Raw genomic sequence first — 18,599 nt, forward strand, 5'->3', positions numbered from 1 at the left:
AACCAATCATAGCCTCAGGGTTGAGACGATTCGACTAAAGATTACCCCTTTGTTAATTAGTTCAACCACAGCAACATTAGAAGCCGTTGTCATGATGCCCATTGTCGTAGTAAGAGCGTGAGAAGCTATTTTAATCATGTCAGAAACAGGCGTAGATATATTACGAAGCTTTTTGTACAAATCTGGGTCCAGTTTAAGTCTGGGTCCGGTCTAGTTCCTTTATAAATGGGAACACTTTAACAGAGTATTTATAGAGTGACAGTAGTAGCTGACCTCTACAAATGATTTAGTTTGATGTTATTAAGAAAAAAAATGAATATAAACACTCAGCTAACCAATTTCGTCCTGGCAACTTTGTGTGAGGTTGTAGTTTGGTTGTATTTTGGTTTTGACAAATATGACGTGAGGAAACTGTTGCAGAAACGTATTACCCTGACCACACGGTGAGGTTAAAATGGTTCCCTAAATGTGCTAGTCTAATGTTTTCTGACTGTTGCATAGTAATGTTGTATGCACATTTCATAGACACATCTCTTGAATTTCCATACATATTCAGACCAATTCTATTATTTTGCAAGTATATATTCAGTGTATTTTGTTTGATTTGTTTCATTTAACCCCCTGGGGTCGACGGTATCGCCGGTGATACCAGCTCGCTTTTTTTCAGTTCAGTTCAAAAGAAATTAATTTTGCTCTGTGGACTTTGATATTACAACCAAGTTTCATACATCAATCGATTCTGTTAAATGTGTATTATTTTTGTGTATACTCACAATAAAAACAAAGTGTTGTGCTTTTTGCCAAATAAAGAAAAATAAACGTGATGCGAGTTCTGCCTTCTCTGTGTCAGTGAAGACCATTCTGAAACGCGTCCGAAAATGAACTGTAACTCAGCGAATACTCAGTCAAACAGACATACAGATACACAGGCATGAAGCTTGAATTCTATGCTTTTAAATGAGGTAATTTATATAAAAAAACAAATATTCTCATCTTGTGAAATCTGTATTAAAAGAGAGCGATCCCAGTCGAGCTCATTAGAGCTAATTCAAAGGTAATGTGACTCCGCCCACGGAGAGCGCGCGCTATTCAAAACTACTGAGGCAATCCAAGCAAACCTGTGAACGCCCCCATCTCAGCTCGAGAAAACAAGTTTATTCAGATCATTGTAGCCTACGTATTTACACCATCTGGCAGCGCTGTGAGAAATATTAATAATGGAAAATCTACCTCAGAGTGCGGGTATTGCAGGAGAGCTAGGATCCGAATATGTAGTAAGTTTTTTTTCCTTCTCAAGTTAATCGCGTTTCTGTGAATGAATGAACGGCAGCCGCAGAGATGCGCGCTGTTTATCACAGCTCAAAGACCGTTTAAATTTAAATTGCGTCTCTGTGTGAATGAATGATGATGTTTTAGCAAACTGTATTGCTATACTGAGTTGAGTAAAAATCGACAGAAATATGTTGAAATAAAATGTAGGCTATTTGTATAAGCAACGTTTTAAACTGAAAATTAACATTTATATGCCCTAATATTTCATAAAAACAACGTTACAGTCAGGCGTTTCTGTTTGTGTATGAATGTTTCGGTTTTTAGCAAACTGTATTGCTACACTCAGTAAATATCGACTAAAATATGTTGAAATAAAATGTATTTGTATAAGCAACGTATTAAACTGCAAATTAACATTTATATTTCTTATAATAAAAATGAAAGACCTATGTTACAGACATATGAAAGACAATATTTCGTTGATTAGTTTTGGAAAAAATGTCAGGGCATGTCAGAACATCTCAAGGACCCCAAAAACACCTTAGACCCTAGAGGGTTAACTTAAAGAAACTTGTTATATAAATCAAATTTTAAAACGTTATTTTACAGTGTTTTGACAACATCGCCTGGAGTCTACAAATTTGTGTTGCTACAGTGTCACATGGTTCTGTTTGCACTTTGATGCAATGTTGCCACAACGTTATTTGGCTTGCTGGGCACTCTGTAAATGTTTAACTCAGGATGGATTGTTTATTACTCATAACTAAAGCAGAGGTCAGAGAGCCATTGGCAAACTCAGACCACAACATTTCATTTGAAATATTTTTGAAAACCTCAAAAGTAATGACTAAAGCTAAGGTTTACAATTTTAGAAAAGCAAACGTTCTCGGTTACCTAACGTAACCTCGGTTCTCTCTAGAAGAGGGAACGAGTACTGCGTACTGAAAGTACGCACCGGGTAAAGTCTCTTTGCTCGAGATATTAAAGCCAAAATTGATCCTTAAATTTGAATACATTGTCAACACAATGCAGCAGCAGTCAGACCTAGAGCGGGCAATCTCGCACGCTCATTGGCTGCCCTGCGGCAATTGCTGCAGCCTACCGCTGAGCTCCTGGCGTGATGTCGCGCCCTCTCGCGTCATAGCCCGCCAAAGTGGGAGTGGCTTAGCGTATAAAAGGAGGCTCGAGGCTGCAAACCAGTGTTTTTCATCGCCTGAAGCGAAATGAGCTCGTTGCACAACACGGCAGGGAACGCAGTACTCGTTCCCTCTTCTAGAGAGAACCGAGGTTACGTTAAGTAACCGAGTACGTTCTCTTACAAGAGGTTCTCTCGTACTGCGTACTGAAAGCCGGCAAAGCTGAGAGTGTAATGATCTGCACTCTGAATGGGGTTCCAATCGCTTTAGGGACATAGCCATGCCTCGGTTTAAGGACGACTTTAGAGTCATTAGGTCCAAACTCGAGGCACGCAGCGCTCACAGAGAGCGCGTGTAAGTCACCCACACGTTTAACTGATGCTAGAGCGATCAGGAACGCGGTTTTGAACGCGAGGTACCTCAGATCCACAGAGTGTAATGGTTCAAAGGGATGTGCTTTCAGGGCCTCCAAGACCAAGGAAAGATCCCAAATAGGAACCGAGGGGGGCCATGGGGGATTCATCCTCCTAGCTCCTCTAAGGAAGCGGATGATGAGCTCATTCCTTCCCATCGCCTGGTCGCGCGTCGACTCGGCGAACGCTGCGATGGCCGCGACATACACTTTGAGCGTGGAGGGGGACCTGCCCCTGTCCAACAGCTCTTGGAGGAAGCAAAGCACCCACGAAACTCCGCACGTTTGTGGCTCCAGGCTTTTGCCCGTGCACCACTTAGTAAACACAGACCATTTAGACGCATAAAGCCGCCTGGTAGAGGGGGTGATCGTGTTAACGACCCCTTCTGGCAAAGCAACGGGTACCCGTTGATTATCCATGCATGCAGAGACCATCGCTCTGGATGAGGATGCCAAATCGACCCTCCGGCTTGGGAAAGAAGGTCTTTCCTCACCGGGATTGGCCATGGGGCTGAGTCTGACAGCCGCACCAGCTCCGAGAATCAGTGGGCTATGAGGAGCACCGAATGACGCATTTCCCTGATCCTCTTGATTACCTGTGGTAACATTGAGACCGGAGGGAACGCATATAACGGGCATCTGGGCCAGAGCATCCTCGTTCTTTGAAAAGAACCTTGGGCAATGGGCGTTGTCTGTCGACGCAAACAAGTCGACCTTCGCCTTGCCAAAACGGAGCCATAATGACTGGACTGACTGAGGGTGCAAGGACCATTCCCCGGGGGGAATATTGTTCCTGGACAGTCTGTCCGGTCTGTCGTTCAGGCGTCCTGGCACATGCGCGGCTCTGAGCGAGCGCAAATGGTGCTGAGCCCAGATGAGGAGAGAGAGCCCTGGAACGGACACCGCCCTGGCGGTTAACGTCTGATACCACAGACATGTTGTCCGTCCGAACCAGTACGTGGTGGCCCCACAGAAATGGGAGGAAGTGTTTCACAGTGTACTCGACCGCTATCATCTCCAGACAGTTTATATGGAAGAGCTTTTCCGTGTCTGACCAGAGGCCAAAGACCGGTCTGCCCTCGAATATTCCGCCCCAACCTAGGTTGGAGGCATCTGTCGAGATAAGCTTTCGGTACGAGACAGTTCCCATCGTTACTCCCCGCTGATACCAGTCGGTCACTGACCAGGGCTGCAGAGCCGAAACGCAGCTCTGAGTCACTCTGATTCGTGATCCGCCGGACGCCCAGGCTCGGCGATGTACACGAGCGTTGAGCCAGCGTTGCAGAGGGCGCATACGCAATACCCAGGTGAAAAAAAAGTGCACTAAATTACATTTTATTTAAGTGCACTTAGTACACTTCCATAATACACTTTCATAATGTACTTAAAGTGCTCTATTTTCGACACACTTATTTTGCACTTAATATACTAAAAGCTCACCTTTAGTACTGCTTAATATAAACTTAAAATCATCTTAGTGTACTCAATTGTGCTTTTTTGAGACACACTGAAGATAAACTGAAGTGTATTTTTAATATACTATTTCATATTTTCAACAAATGTATTTCGTTACCAGTTTTAGTATAATTGAAACCATCTTTAAATACAATAATAAACTATTTAAATTATAATAGTAATATTAAATTATTTACAAATTATACTTAGAATGTATTCCGAGATTAAAAAAAGTGCACTAAAATACATTTTATTATACTTCCATAATACACTTCCATAATGTACTTAAAGTGCTCTATTTTTGACATACTTATTTTGCACTTAATATACTAAAAGCTCACCTTTAGTACTGCTTAATATAAACTTAAGATCATCTTAGTGTACTCAACTGTGCTATTTTGAGACACACTGAAGATGAACTAAAATACGCTTTTAACATACTATTTCAGCTTTAATTTATTTTATTTTGTTACCCCTTTTAGTACAATTGAACCCATCTTTATTGCATTTTAAATACACTTAAATTATTTAAAATTTAAGAATATATAATATATACAAATCATATTTATGTATTGCTCACATTTTTTTTTATATAGTAAATCATTTCAAATATGTTTTAATACTGTGAACAGTACCTTTATAAAACAATTAAATATGTTAATGGTGTATTAAAACACATTAAAAAAAATGTATAAAACACACACTTTGAAAGCTAGTAAACTTTTACCCAGTGTACATCAGTACAGCAGCATATGTAAACTGTAAAAAAAATACATTAACATAAAATACAGTGATCTGCAAAGGTATTATAAACAACAACAAAAAAACTAACTTCAATAAACCCAACTAGTCAATAAAGTGCAATCATTAATAGCTGCAAACAGTTACAGTACTGTTACTGATTGGTCTTTGAGTTTGCCTTATTGTTGCATTTCCTTCGAATCTGTGCTTGCACCTCAGACGTGTTGGAAATTGTTTGATCACAGTGTCTATGAAAGGGGGGAAAGATGAGTTTATTTTTATATTAAAGCAAAATTAACCTCTGTTAAAAAAGTAACTGTTCCCTATCAAAAGGGAACTTGCACTGCTTCGATGATGCTATTGGGGAACAATGTTCTCTAGGCGCCTCTTTCATTCTTCTGAGTCGCACTAGTCGTGTCATAGGCTGTCGCCAGTCAAATTCTATTGCCGAGATTGTACAGCTTTTCAAACACTGGTTTACATGGAGGGTGTTCCCCATATCGTCATCAATGCAGTGTCTCATTCCCTGTTCTCAGGGAACAGAGGTCGTAACCTAGACGTTTTTTATTACAACACAGTACACTGTAAAAAAATTCTAACCTCTCCAAGTCAAAATTTTCTAGTGACGGGTCACATCTAAATTTTTTAATTGGCCCAAGTGCAATTCTTGTTGCAATAGTCTGTTAACATTGGCTCAATGAGAAATAATACGTCAGACTAATTGAAAAATTTAGATGTGATCAGTCACTAGAAATTTTTGACTTGGGGATGTAATTTTTTTTTTACAGTGTATAATGTTTTGACATTTCCCTCTGTTGTACATACAAGGTGAAAAAGACATACTGTTAAATGTATTATAAATGCATTAAAGTATATTTGTTTTGTACTAAAAACATACTTAAGTACATATTTATTACATTTAATAGTAAGTCTTTTTCACCTAGTAAAAATGGAATTCTTTAACATAGCATGTAATGCTTAGTTCATATATTTTAACAGTAGACATTTAATACAACATGTTAATTAAGAAAAGGAGTTAATAAAATAGCTCTTGAACAACTGTGAAGTCTACATATGTCACTGCCCTGGTGAAAAAAAATATGTTAAGTATACTTGAAGCCAGACTAATTATTAGTATACTTCAAGTGTGTTAATGATTAGTTAACTTAAAGTGTGCTATTTTGAAACAACTAATTTTGTACTAAGTATATTTTAGTAGTAATGAAGTTGTAGTAAAGCATAACTTTAAATGTATTTAGTGTACTTTTGTGTACTAAATTGGAACAACTTTAAGTATATTTAGTATATTTTAAGTATATGCCTGTGTAGGGACTAGTTACATACTTGATTAGTGTATTAAAGTGTACTTTATTTGTGTTAGAAGTACATTACAAATTAATTACAAGTGTCTTCGAAACATACAAGAAATATACCGTAAATTTATTAAAAATATATACTAAGTATACTTGCAGCCACACTAATTATAAGTATACTTCAAGTGTGTTAAGGATTAGTTAACTTTAAGTGTGCTATTTTGAAACAACTAATTTTGTACTAAGTATATTTTAGTTGTATTTAAATTGTAGTAAAGCATAACTTTAAGTCTATTTAGTGTACTTTTGTGTGCTAAATTGGAACAACTTCAAGTATACTTAGTATACTTTAAGTATATGCCTGTGTAGGGACTATTTACATACTTGATAATTGATAATAAAGTGTACTTTATCTGTGTTACAAGTACATTACAAAATCATTACGAGCAATATACAAGTCTATTATTTTTGAGTAAAAATGATATTCTCCGTAATACATTTGGCTTAATCCAAATACTATAAATAGCACACTTTGTCTTCAATAACAAATGCACATTAATAAACAAATATTACTTAGCTATACTTTGTACAATATACTTTAAAGCTATAGTAGGTAATATTGGAGAGCTAGCAAGATTTGAAAGCGGCACCTCTTCTAAGCTCCACCCCCTCCCGTCCCGTCAGTACTCCGTCCAAAGCTACGCCCCCACAAACATGAACGCGCATCCACAGTCGGAGTCAGCTGCAGGTCACAGGAAAGCAGAGTATTTTTGTCATGTTGGAATAAATATTTTTAAACGATAAATGCCTTTCCTTTACCATTTCAGCATAAACAAGCTATTACTTTTCTTACCTCCTTACATGCTAAATGAATAATGACAATGGATGTGGTATAACACTTTTTGTTTTATTTTTTTTTAAAAAACGAACAAGAGAGACCTAAGAGAAATACTTTTTTACACAAGTATCTGTACTTTCGCTGCTTTTGATTGTCATAAACAATCTGTATTTACATATAATAAATAAGAAATAAATATATAAGAAAAGGAGTGTCCAGGGATGGCTGACAGGTCAGGCTTTGCATGAGGCGTCGTCTGCTGTGGTGATCTACTCCTTTGGCAGTGATTTACCTTTAGGAAGAATATCACAATTACACATCTGACAATAATTACTGCATCTCAAAGACACACAAAGAATGACAACAAAACTTTGTTTCCATTTCACACAGTAACAAACATTTCTTCTCGTAGCTAACAAAACACATATGCCACATCACCACAGTTGTCCCGTTTATAAGCAATATTAACGTCATTTTATCACAATTATAATGCAGACACTTGCGACTATGGCTGTGCAATATGTTCAAAATGGCATGTCCTAAAAGTCAGATAAGCAGACCTGTAACGCAACTGGCTTACACCGACAGAGAAGCTAATGTTAGCATTGGGCTAATACTAGCAACAAAAGTAGCTACGTTGCCTAACGTAACATATATCATGGAAATAACAAATCCCCCCGAAGCAAAACAAATCATTACCTGTTCAGCAGAAAGAACGCAACCTCGGCATCGCTTTTCATCACTTTTGCTCCCTCAGTTGTCTCCACCGTTCAAATGCTGCAATGTTGACGCGAGTTGACGCTCTGGCTTTATCCAGTGCCTGTTTCGTTGCAGCCTTTTCTGCCTCCGATTTTCTTTTTATAGGCTTTTTATCAGGGCGAGCAGTTACCAGCAAAGCTGCCATTGGTAGATTTTGCTGCATTTTCTCTTCCATTGTGCCGCAAACTCCTGCTTACTCGGTGTAGTGAGCTGAATATTTCCGAATATTTTTTTCATTCCTTTTTCTGAACACATAATGTATTGACTTCTCTCAGGATGGAAGGACCATTTCACCCAGTATAAAAAGAAGTGTTTCTGAACAGGATTACCTACCCTAGTGAGTGAACTTCCATTTTTGGCCATGCAATATAGCCAGTGTTTACTTGGCTGCATGTTAAACGGCCACTTGTGACATCACAATCCAGTAGCTGCCACTTTCTGTACAGTAGAAAACACATTTTCTTGTGTGTTCCAATGGTGTGATGTTGATGTAAAATTTGTAATGGATTTGTGTTTATTGTACATTGTGCCTATCTTTAACATTGTATAAACTTAAATTAAAAATACTTAAATCACAATTACAAAAGTAGCCATTTGTACACTGAATACTCAAATCTATTTTAAGTAGATCAACATAAGTATGTTTTCTTTAAATACACAAAAACTTAAAAGGACTTGTAGTGTACTTTTTAGAAATATGTTAAAAGTGTGTTTGTTTTTAGCATATTTCTTAAAAATGTAATTAAGCATATATTTATTACCAATGTACTTATAGTGCACTAGTTAGAAATATATTAAAAGTATGCTTGTTTTTAGCATATTTCTTAAAAGTGTAATTAAGCATATATTTATTACCAATGTACTTATAGTGCACTAGTTAGAAATATATTAAAAGTATGCTTGTTTTTAGCATATTTCTTAAAAGTGTAATTAAGCATATATTTATTACCAATGTACTTATAGTGCACTAGTTAGAAATATATTAAAAGTATGCTTGTTTTTAGCATATTTCTTAAAAATGTAATTAAGCATATATTTATTACCAATGTACTTATAGTGCACTAGTTAGAAATATATTAAAAGTATGCTTGTTTTTAGCATATTTCTTAAAAATGTAATTAAGCATATATTTATTACCAATGTACTTATAGTGCACTAGTTAGAAATATATTAAAAGTATGCTTGTTTTTAGCATATTTCTTAAAAATGTAATTAAGCATATATTTATTACCAATGTACTTATAGTGCACTAGTTAGAAATATATTAAAAGTATGCTTGTTTTTAGCATATTTCTTAAAAATGTAATTAAGCATATATTTATTACCAATGTACTTATAGTGCACTAGTTAGAAATATATTAAAAGTATGCTTGTTTTTAGCATATTTCTTAAAAGTGTAATTAAGCATATATTTATTACCAATGTACTTATAGTGCACTTGTTAGAAATATATTAAAAGTATGCTTGTTTTTAGCATATTTCTTAAAAGTGTAATTAAGCATATATTTATTACCAATGTACTTATAGTGCACTTGTTAGAAATATGTTAAAAGTATGCTTGCTTTTAAATATATTTTTAGAAAATATACTAAAGTATATTATTTTAAAGTGTGTTAAAAGTTGTATTATAAAAATAGATAAAAAGCATGATGCTAATATACTTTTAATATATTTAAGGATAGTATATTTTTTTTAAATATATTTGCAATGTACTATTGAAAAAGGGAATATATTTCAAATATAATAAAGTATACTTTTTTTTCACCAGGGTAGACCTAGCCGGAGCACTGCTGCGGCTGAAGCCATAAAGCCCAGCATTCTCTGAAACGTCTTCAGGGGAAATACTTTGTCTTTCTGAAAAGACGCGGCCAGCTGCTGAACACGGCGCGCGCGCTGTGTTGACAAGCGAGCTGTCATTACCATCGAGTCTAGCTCTATTCCCAGAAAGGAAGCTGACTGACGGGGCAGCAGTGAGCTCTTGGTCCAGTTGACCGTGAGACCCAAGCTTTCCAAATGACTGAGTAGCACAGTTCTGTGAGACACGAGTTCCGCCTCTGATTGTGCTAAAATCAGCCAATCGTCCAGATAGTTCAGTATCCGCATCCCCTGACGCCTCAGGGGAGCGAGAGCGGCGTCGATGCACTTCGTAAATGTACCGTGTGCTAGGGACAGGCCGAACGGCAGGACGGTGTACTGATATACCTGGCCGTCGAAGGCGAATTTCAAGAATGGCCTGTAACGGGGTATGATCTGAATCTGAAAGTATGCGTCTTTCAGATCGAGAGAGATAAACCAGTCCTTCAGGCGAATCTGCGCGAGGATTTGTCTGGTCGTGTTCATTTTGAACGGTCTTTTCATAAGAGCTTTGTTCAAATGTCTCAGATCTAATATAGGTCTGAGCGTTCCGTCCTTCTTTGGCACGAGAAAATAACGGCTGTAAAAGCCTGACTCGCTCATAGAAGGATGTACTCGCTCTATTGCCCCTTTGCACAGCAGTTTTGCTATTTTTGCGCGAAGTAGGTGTGCAACTTCTGGGTTCACGCTCGTCACGGCACGGGCTCGGAAGCGCGGGGGACGGCGGGCGAACTGCAGTGTATAGCCCTGTTTTACAACATTCAGCACCCATTCTGACACGCCCGGAATCGCTTCCCATGCTTTCGCACACATAGCTATGGGCAGAATGGTCTCCGCGTTCTCGAGAAACTGAAACGGAGGTGTCAGCGCGGCACGCGCGATCTTGTTGGCTGAGTAATACTGCTTGCTGATGGCAGCAACCTGCTGTTCCACATTCAGTAACTCGGCCGCTAGGGACGGAGAACAAACTGTGGCACGAACAGCGGTGCGCGGTATAGTGGGGACAGTGTTCAACAGTAAGCGTGAGCGCTCGCGAGCACTTACAGCGCTTACGTTTGAGACACGGCCGGTGAGCTTTATTGATCTCGCCCCCTGTGATAACTGTGCGGCAGAGCGGGCATTTTGTAGGTGTGGGCATTGGGGAGTGTGCACAAATCCTACGTTTAACACTCGAGTGGTACGTGCCCGCTTTATGTGAGTGGGCTCTGTGACAGATATGGACACCGGTTGGGGAGTGCTTGTGCGTAGTGGTGAACACATTGTGGTGGGCACATTTTCTACACTTATAACTCAATCGGCGTGAGCCGCATAAACAGACATTACACTCTTTTTGAGATTTATCTGGGTCGCCGTAAAAACAGCGTTTGTGTGCAGGCGAGCGTGTGCTGTGACGGGCTTGTTGGCTGCTGAATACACTACTGCAGTAGCCTTGCCTAATAAGGGGACTGACAGAGCGGTTAACTTTGATGGCGGTCCGGCAGCGGTGGCGGGACTCGCGCATCTTTTCCTCTTCGCGGCTGCTAGGAGGATTTCGCGGGCTCAGGTCTCAGCGTGATCTTCTGCCGGGGTCCCCGGGGGGGAGGCGGTCTGTGACGGCTGGTCGAGCGCGATCGAGGGCGGCCGCCCTGTCGCTGCTGCGAGGCTGGCGGCGGCTGAGATGGGCGCTGTTGTGCAGAGCTTCGTGCAGGGCCGACAAGGGCTGAAGTGGTCCTGCAGGCTTTAGACGGGAGGGCAGACCTCGAGCGCCATTTTGGGGATGGCGGGCAAAGGTGCACTGCGACCGCCTCTTCCACTGGGGGAATCCGGCTGTAGCCTTTTCCTTTCTCTGGCAGGAAGGGTGCTGACCTAGAGGCGGGCACTAGGCGGCGGCTAGGAAGGAAGCACCCTTCGAGCCTGTTGGGCGCGGGGGCCTCTGGCGGAGACCAATCCAGGCCTAGCTGGTCGATGGCCATAGAGAGGAGGCGGATGAGTTCGGCGTCCCCGTTAGACCGAGCCCTGCCCGATTCCTGAGTCGAAGAGGAAGTGGAGTGAGATCCAGACCAATCTTCACTGTCCGACGCCAGGAGAGAACAGCTGTCATCGACGTCGTCATCCCCCGCCCCGCCCCTTAAGTCGACGGCAGTGAGGGCCGGAGCCGGCACGGCACTTCTTCTTCCGCGGGCCACAGGAGAGAGGCGGAGCGACAGCTTGTGCGTTGAATAAGGCGAGTCGAGCCCTCAGGGTCGAAATCGCCATCTCGTCGCATTCCGCGCAGCCGCCCGTTGAAAGGGCGGTGGCTGCGTGGTCTTGGCCCAGGCAGAGAGCGCAGATGAGGTGGCGGTCTCCGTCGCTGAGCGCGGTTCGGCATGAACCGCAGGCGAAACAAGGCATTTTTGTACAAACGCCTCGGCTCTTTTAGTCGCGGCGGCGAGCTCACGGAGAGTTTAGCTTTTAAAAAGGATACTTGTCGCCGGATAGCGTAGCTGGCACGGATGGCTGAAGGTGGCGAAGACGGCCAGCTTCCTCAGACGCTGTCCTAAGCTGGCTGGTCGCTTGCTTCAACGGCGGCGGCTTCTCTCAGAGGTCAGGGAGCATAGAGCGTCGCTGAAGAGATGAAAATCACTGGTTTGCAGCCTCGAGCCTTCCTTTTATACGCTAAGCCACTCCCACTTTGGCGGGCTATGACGCGAGAGGGCGCGAAGTGCCCTCATTGGGCGTGACGTCACTGCAGCAATTGCCGCAGGGCAGCCAATGAGCGCGCGAGATTGCCCGCTCTAGGTCTGACTGCTGCTGCATTGCGTTGACAATGTATTCAAATTTAAGGATACATTTTGTCTTCAATATCTTGAGCAAAGAGACTTTACCCGGTGCGTACTTTCAGTATGCAGTACGAGAGAACCTCTCGTAAGAGAACTATGAAGGTATGAAACGGAGACTAACAGAAGTAGATTGGAGTAAAATAGAGAAAACATCCAAAGAAAAAGGATGGCTGTTTTTTAAAAATGTAGTACTAGAAGCGCAAAATAATTACATTCCAAAAGTAGACAAATCTAAATCTAAAACAAAATGGCCAAAAGGCTTTAATAGATCAATTTAAAAAAATATTCAGTGGAAAAAGGCACTATACAGAGCATTTAAAAGGGACCAAAAAAAGTACACAGAAAGAGTACTTGGAACTGCAAACACAAGTCAAAAAGGAAGTTAGAAAGGCCAAGAGAGAGATAGAAATCAATAATCCTAAGGGGGCTAAAACCAATTCCAAAATATTTTTCCAATATTAGAACAGCAAGAGAAAATTCAAAGAGGAGGTTAAATGTGTAAGAGACACAAATGCCAAAATCATAGATGAAGAAAAAAAAAAGAAGCAAATGTGGAGTGCAATAAGTGAGGAGACAAGAGACGGAGATGCGTCGAGTCAGCTTTACTCTCCACTTCAATATTAAACAAAACACTGTACAGCGATTGATGTCAAAACAGCCAGCCCGCGTTAACCCGGAAACTCTAACTCAAAACAACTCTCCCTTAAAGGTACAGTCCCTTGGTGAATGTCTCTTTCGGTCTTACTTGTGGGTCACCACACAGCCCCCCCCAGAATTCATCCATAATAACAGGACCAGACCGAACAGGTACCCCAAATAGAACATGGGACCAATTCACTAGTGCAAAACAGAACAGTCCAGCTCATAACAGTCCCTAGAAAAGTCAACGTATAGGGGGGCGGACCAAGCGGCCATACCGGCTGCGCTTAACAGGAGAGGGGCAAAGGGCAAGGGGCGGGGCAGGGGTCGAGGCTGCCGCAGGGGGGCGCCCTCGCCGTGGGGGCTGGGCCAATTGAAGCGGTTCACCAATATCCACATGAGCAGGCTTGAGACGATCTATAGCCACCCGCTCTGGTCTGCCCCCCATATCCACAACAAAGTTCTTAGACCCTCCCACCAGGACACGGAAGGGCCCATCGTGGCGGATGAAGACATACTTGGCTGATGGTAAATCCTTGGGCACATAGAACTGGGGGAGGCCATGGTGAGACGTTGGAATGGGAACAAAAGCGTCGGCAATGTCCCGAGACACAGCGCGATGGGAGGCAAGTGACCACGGGGCCGTGGCATCTGGAAGAAACTCCCCCGGGACGCGTAAAGGCTGGCCATACACCAGCTCGGCCGACGAGGCCTGAAGATCTTCCTTGGGGGCGGAGCGGAGGCCAAGCATAACCCATGGGAGGTGGTCAGCCCAATCGCTGCCCTTAAGGCTGGCCCTGAGTGCAGCTTTCATGTCCCGATGGAACCGCTCGCAAAGTCCGTTGCTCTGTGGGTTATAGGCTGTGGTACGGTGGACCTTCACCCCCAGGACCTCAGCGACCGCAGTCCAAAGCTCCGATGTGAACTGCGGACCTCTGTCCGAGGAAAGGTCGGACGGTGTGCCAAAACGGGCCACCCAAGCCATAATGAACGCCCGGGCCACTTCAGCTGATGTAGTGGAGGACAGGGGAACTACTTCTGGCCACCTGGTGGTCCTATCCACCATGGTGAGGAGGTAGGTGTAACCACGGGAGGGGGGAAGTGGGCCCACCAGGTCCACATTCACATGATCAAAACGCCTCTCTGGCACTTTGAAGGGTGCCAAAGGGGCCTTGGAATGACGAGTCACCTTTGCGCGCTGGCACGCCACACAGGCAGCAGCCCAGGTCCTGACGTCCCTCCGCAGGCCTGGCCAGACAAACTTAGCCCCCACCAGCTTGGCAGATGCCTTCACCCCCGGGTGGGAAAGGCTATGGATGGCGTCAAAAACCTTATGCCTCCAGCCAGCGGGAACCAAAGGGCGCGGTTGGCCAGTGGAGACGTCGCATAGGAGTGTAGTGTTGGCCGTATCAAACACTAAATCTTCCATGAGCAAAGCAGTGGGGGCCGTCCTGTAGGCTTGCACCTCAGAGTCCGCGGTCTGATCCTCAGCCATAGCTGCATAATCGAGGCCCAAGTGGACGGAACCAGTGACCGCCCGGGAGAGGCAGTCGGTGACGAAATTGTCTTTTCCAGCCACGTGCTGAATGTCAGTGGTGTACTCAGAGATGGCAGCGAGCTGACGCTGTTGTCGACCAGACCATGGCTCCGAAGACTTGGCCATAGCGAACGTCAGCGGCTTGTGGTCAACGAAAGCCGTGAACCGCCGGCCCTCCAACAGGAAACGGAAATGACGGGTGGCGAGGAAAAGACCCAGGAGCTCCCTGTCGAAGGCGCTGTATTTCCTCTCGTTGTCACGGAGCTTGCTGCTGAAAAAGGCCAGCGGCTGCCAGGCTCCACCCACCCACTGTTCACACACAGCCCCCACGGCGTAATCAGAGGCGTCCGTAGTAAGAGCAACTGGGGCGGTTGGAGACGGGTGCGCCAGCAGAGCAGCGTTGGCCAGCGCGGTTTTAGCAGCATCAAAGGCACCAGTCCTCTCTGGGGACCAAACCAACACGTCCGCCGGCCTCCCACCCCGTAAGGCGTCGTACAATGGTCGCATGAGTTGGGCCGCATGGGGGAGGAAACGGTTGTAGAAGTTCACCATGCCCAGGAACTCCTGCAGGGACTTCACAGTGCGTGGGCGTGGGAAACTGGCGACAGCGTCCACTTTGGCAGGGAGGGGGACGGCCCCCTGTGGGGTGATGTGGTGGCCGAGGAAAGTGATGGACGACCGGCCAAACTTGCACTTGGCAGGGTTAATGATGAGACCATGCTCACTGAGCCGGCCGAACAGCTGCCGGAGATGCTTCAGGTGGTCGTCTGCGGACACGCTGGCCACAAGAATGTCGTCCAAGTAAACAAATAGGAAGGGCATGTCCCGCAGCACAGAGTCCATGAGGCGTTGAAACGTCTGCGCTGCCCCCTTGAGGCCAAAAGGCATCCGCAGGAATTCGAAAAGGCCAAAGGGTGTGATGACCGCTGTCTTGGGTACATCCTGCAGGTGGACAGGCACCTGGTGGTAACCTCGCACCAGGTCCACTTTTGAAAAAATGGTGGCGCCGGCTAGATGGGCGGAGAAGTCCTGTATGTGTGGCACTGGGTACCGATCAGGGGTGGTGGCATTGTTTAGGCGACGAAAATCACCGCAGGGACGCCAACCGCCATCAGCCTTGGTCACCATATGCAGGGGGGAAGCCCACGGGCTGTTGGAGCGGCGCACAATGCCGAGGTGCTCCATGGTGGTGAACTCCTCCCTGGCGTGCATAGACTGGGGGGCCCACCGTGGTGATGTAGTGCTCCACGCAATGCTTAGCCACCGCCGATGAAAATGTGGGCGTGGTGATGTCAGGGGACTCCACAAGCAGGCGTTGATACAGGTCTCCGGTGGCAAGCGTGTTCGACAGACAAAGCGCCCCCATCCCTCCCAGTGTGCAGGGGTATGAAGCAAAAGAGAGGGCGTCAATCAGGCGGCAGTTTGTAACATCCACCAACAGTCTATAAGCACAGAGGAAATCCGCCCCCAGGAGTGGCGTAGACACAGCGGCCATGACCAAATTCCAGCCGAATCGCTGCCCGCCGAAACCTACTTCCACATACCTCGTGCCATAGGTACGAATGGGCGTGCCATTGGCGGCGTCCATCGGGGGACCCTGCCCGCCAGCTATGGTGTCCACAGGCTTCGCCGGCAGGATGCTGCGCTGAGCCCCAGAATCGACCAGCAGCCGCCGGCCGGACAAGGAGTCAGTGATGAATAACAGCTTGCAGTCACGGCCAGCACCCATAGCTGCTAATGAGCGCCGGCCCTGGCTTTTCCCTGGGATCCAAAACTGCATGGCTGGCGACACTGCTTGGCCTTGGCCCCAAACCTGGAATGGTAATAACACCACCCTTCCTCACGCTATCGGCAGGCCGTCACAGCAGCTGCGGTGTCCGGGTCGTCCTCTGTTGGTGGAAGCAGGGCAGACGTGCGCTGGGGGGGCAGCAGCGCATGGACAAACTGCTGCCGGTTGGCAAGGAAAATCCTGTCTGCCTCCACAGCCAATGCCCGGTAATCTCTGGAGGAAGGGAGGGGGAACTGGCTAGTGCGGTGCGTACGGGTGCTGGAAGCTGCCTCAGAAAAATGTGGGCGAAGAGGAACGCGGGATCCGCCGCGCCCAGCACAGCCAGCATCTTCTCCATTAACTCGGACGGCTTGCTGTCGCCAAGGCCGTTTAGGGACAGCAGGCGGTCTGCCTTTTCCAGCTTCGACAGAGGTTCAAAGAGGTTCAACAGGAAAGTTTTAAGCGCGTCGTACTTGCCGTCGGCCGGCGGAGCCTCTAATAGCGCCATAGCCCTGGCTGTCGTCGAGGCATCTAAGGCCGCTACAACGTGGAAATACTTTGTAACGTCCTGTGTTATTCCTCTCAGCTGGAACTGGGCCTCGATGTGTTGAAACCACGGCCGTGGATTGTGCTGCCAAAAGTCCGGTAACTTGATAGTGGCCGCGACATTAGCCGCGCCGTTATCAGCGGCAGGCGCCGCGGCAGCCGCATTTTCACCACCGTCGTTGTGTGACATAAGTCAGCCGTATCAAACTCGCGTCGGGGTCACCAATGTGGAGTGCAATAAGTGAGGAGACAAGAGACGGAGATGCGTCGAGTCAGCTTTACTCTCCACTTCAATATTAAACAAAACACTGTACAGCGATTGAGGTCAAAACAGCCAGCCCGCGTTAACCTGGAAACTCTAACTCAAAACAACTCTCCCTTAAAGGTACAGTCCCTTGGTGAATGTCTCTTTCGGTCTTACTTGTGGGTCACCACACAAATATATTAAATGATTACTTTTCACAGGTTTTTACAAAGGACAACACGGACAACATGTTGACCTGTTCCTATCCAGTTTTAAATAACTTTAGCATAACAGTGTTAAAGGGACTAGGAGCTCTTAAAATAAACAAATCCCCTAGGCCGTATGAGATCCTCCCAATAGTACTCAGGGATTGTACAGACAGACTGGAAAATTGCAAACGTAATACCGATCCACAAAAAGGGTGACAAAACCGAACCAGGTAACTACAGCCTGACTTCTATTATGTAAACTTATGGAAACTATAATAAGATCCAAAATGGAAAATTACCTATATGGTAACAATATCCTGGGAGACAGCAAGCATGGTTTTAGGAAAGGGAGATTGTGTATAATGCTGGGTACACACCAAAAGATTTTTTACATCTTATAAGATTTTCAAAATGTGATAGACCACAAACATGAGGACAAAAAATCCTAGATTTAAGCATATTGCTCCTATAGTGTGTGGTGTGCCATGATGTGACAAAGACAGCACACCACACACGAACAGATTTTCAACCAGATTCTCAACTGTGAACACAGGAAATCTCACAAAAGCTCGCGAGACTTCAGAATAAGCATGTCGGATGATATCCAGGAAGAAATTATGATGATAGTGTTTGATGAATGATTTTCACAGAAAATTCACATATAAAAAAAAAACAAAAAAAAAACATTGTACCCACCATTATATATAACCTTTTATACAGAAATATATTCATTCTTTATTGTCTTAATTTATTCTTTATTGTATTTATTTTCTCTTTAGAAAAAGTTAGCCTATTTAATCCCTCACTGAACCCTTATAACACTCAGCTTCCTGCATGTGTGTGTGTGTGTGTGTGTGTGTGTGTGTGTGTGTGAGAATGACCGTGTCTTCCATCATCTTGCTTTCTGATTGGATATTGTTTTGTTTCACGTGATAATCTCCAGAACGTGCGCGCGTTTCTCTTCGGGGTTCCCCCCACACATCAGGATTTCTGATCGTAAATATTAAACATGTTTAATATTTACGATTCGCGATCGGGGCTGCTCCGACGTTCTTCCGAGCAGGTTAGGACACTCTTA

The 18,599-nt window shown here is 44.5% G+C and overlaps 1 long non-coding RNA gene across 1 annotated transcript in view; it reads right to left on the bottom strand.

The window, feature by feature from the left end:
• LOC307161626 overlaps nucleotides 1–18,599 on the bottom strand; it is a 59,015-nt gene that overhangs the window by 10,078 nt on the left and 30,338 nt on the right. The window lies entirely within an intron of this gene.

Source organism: Squalius cephalus (assembly GCF_949319135.1).
Source record: "Squalius cephalus genome assembly, chromosome: 7".
Taxonomy (NCBI): domain Eukaryota; kingdom Metazoa; phylum Chordata; class Actinopteri; order Cypriniformes; family Leuciscidae; genus Squalius; species Squalius cephalus.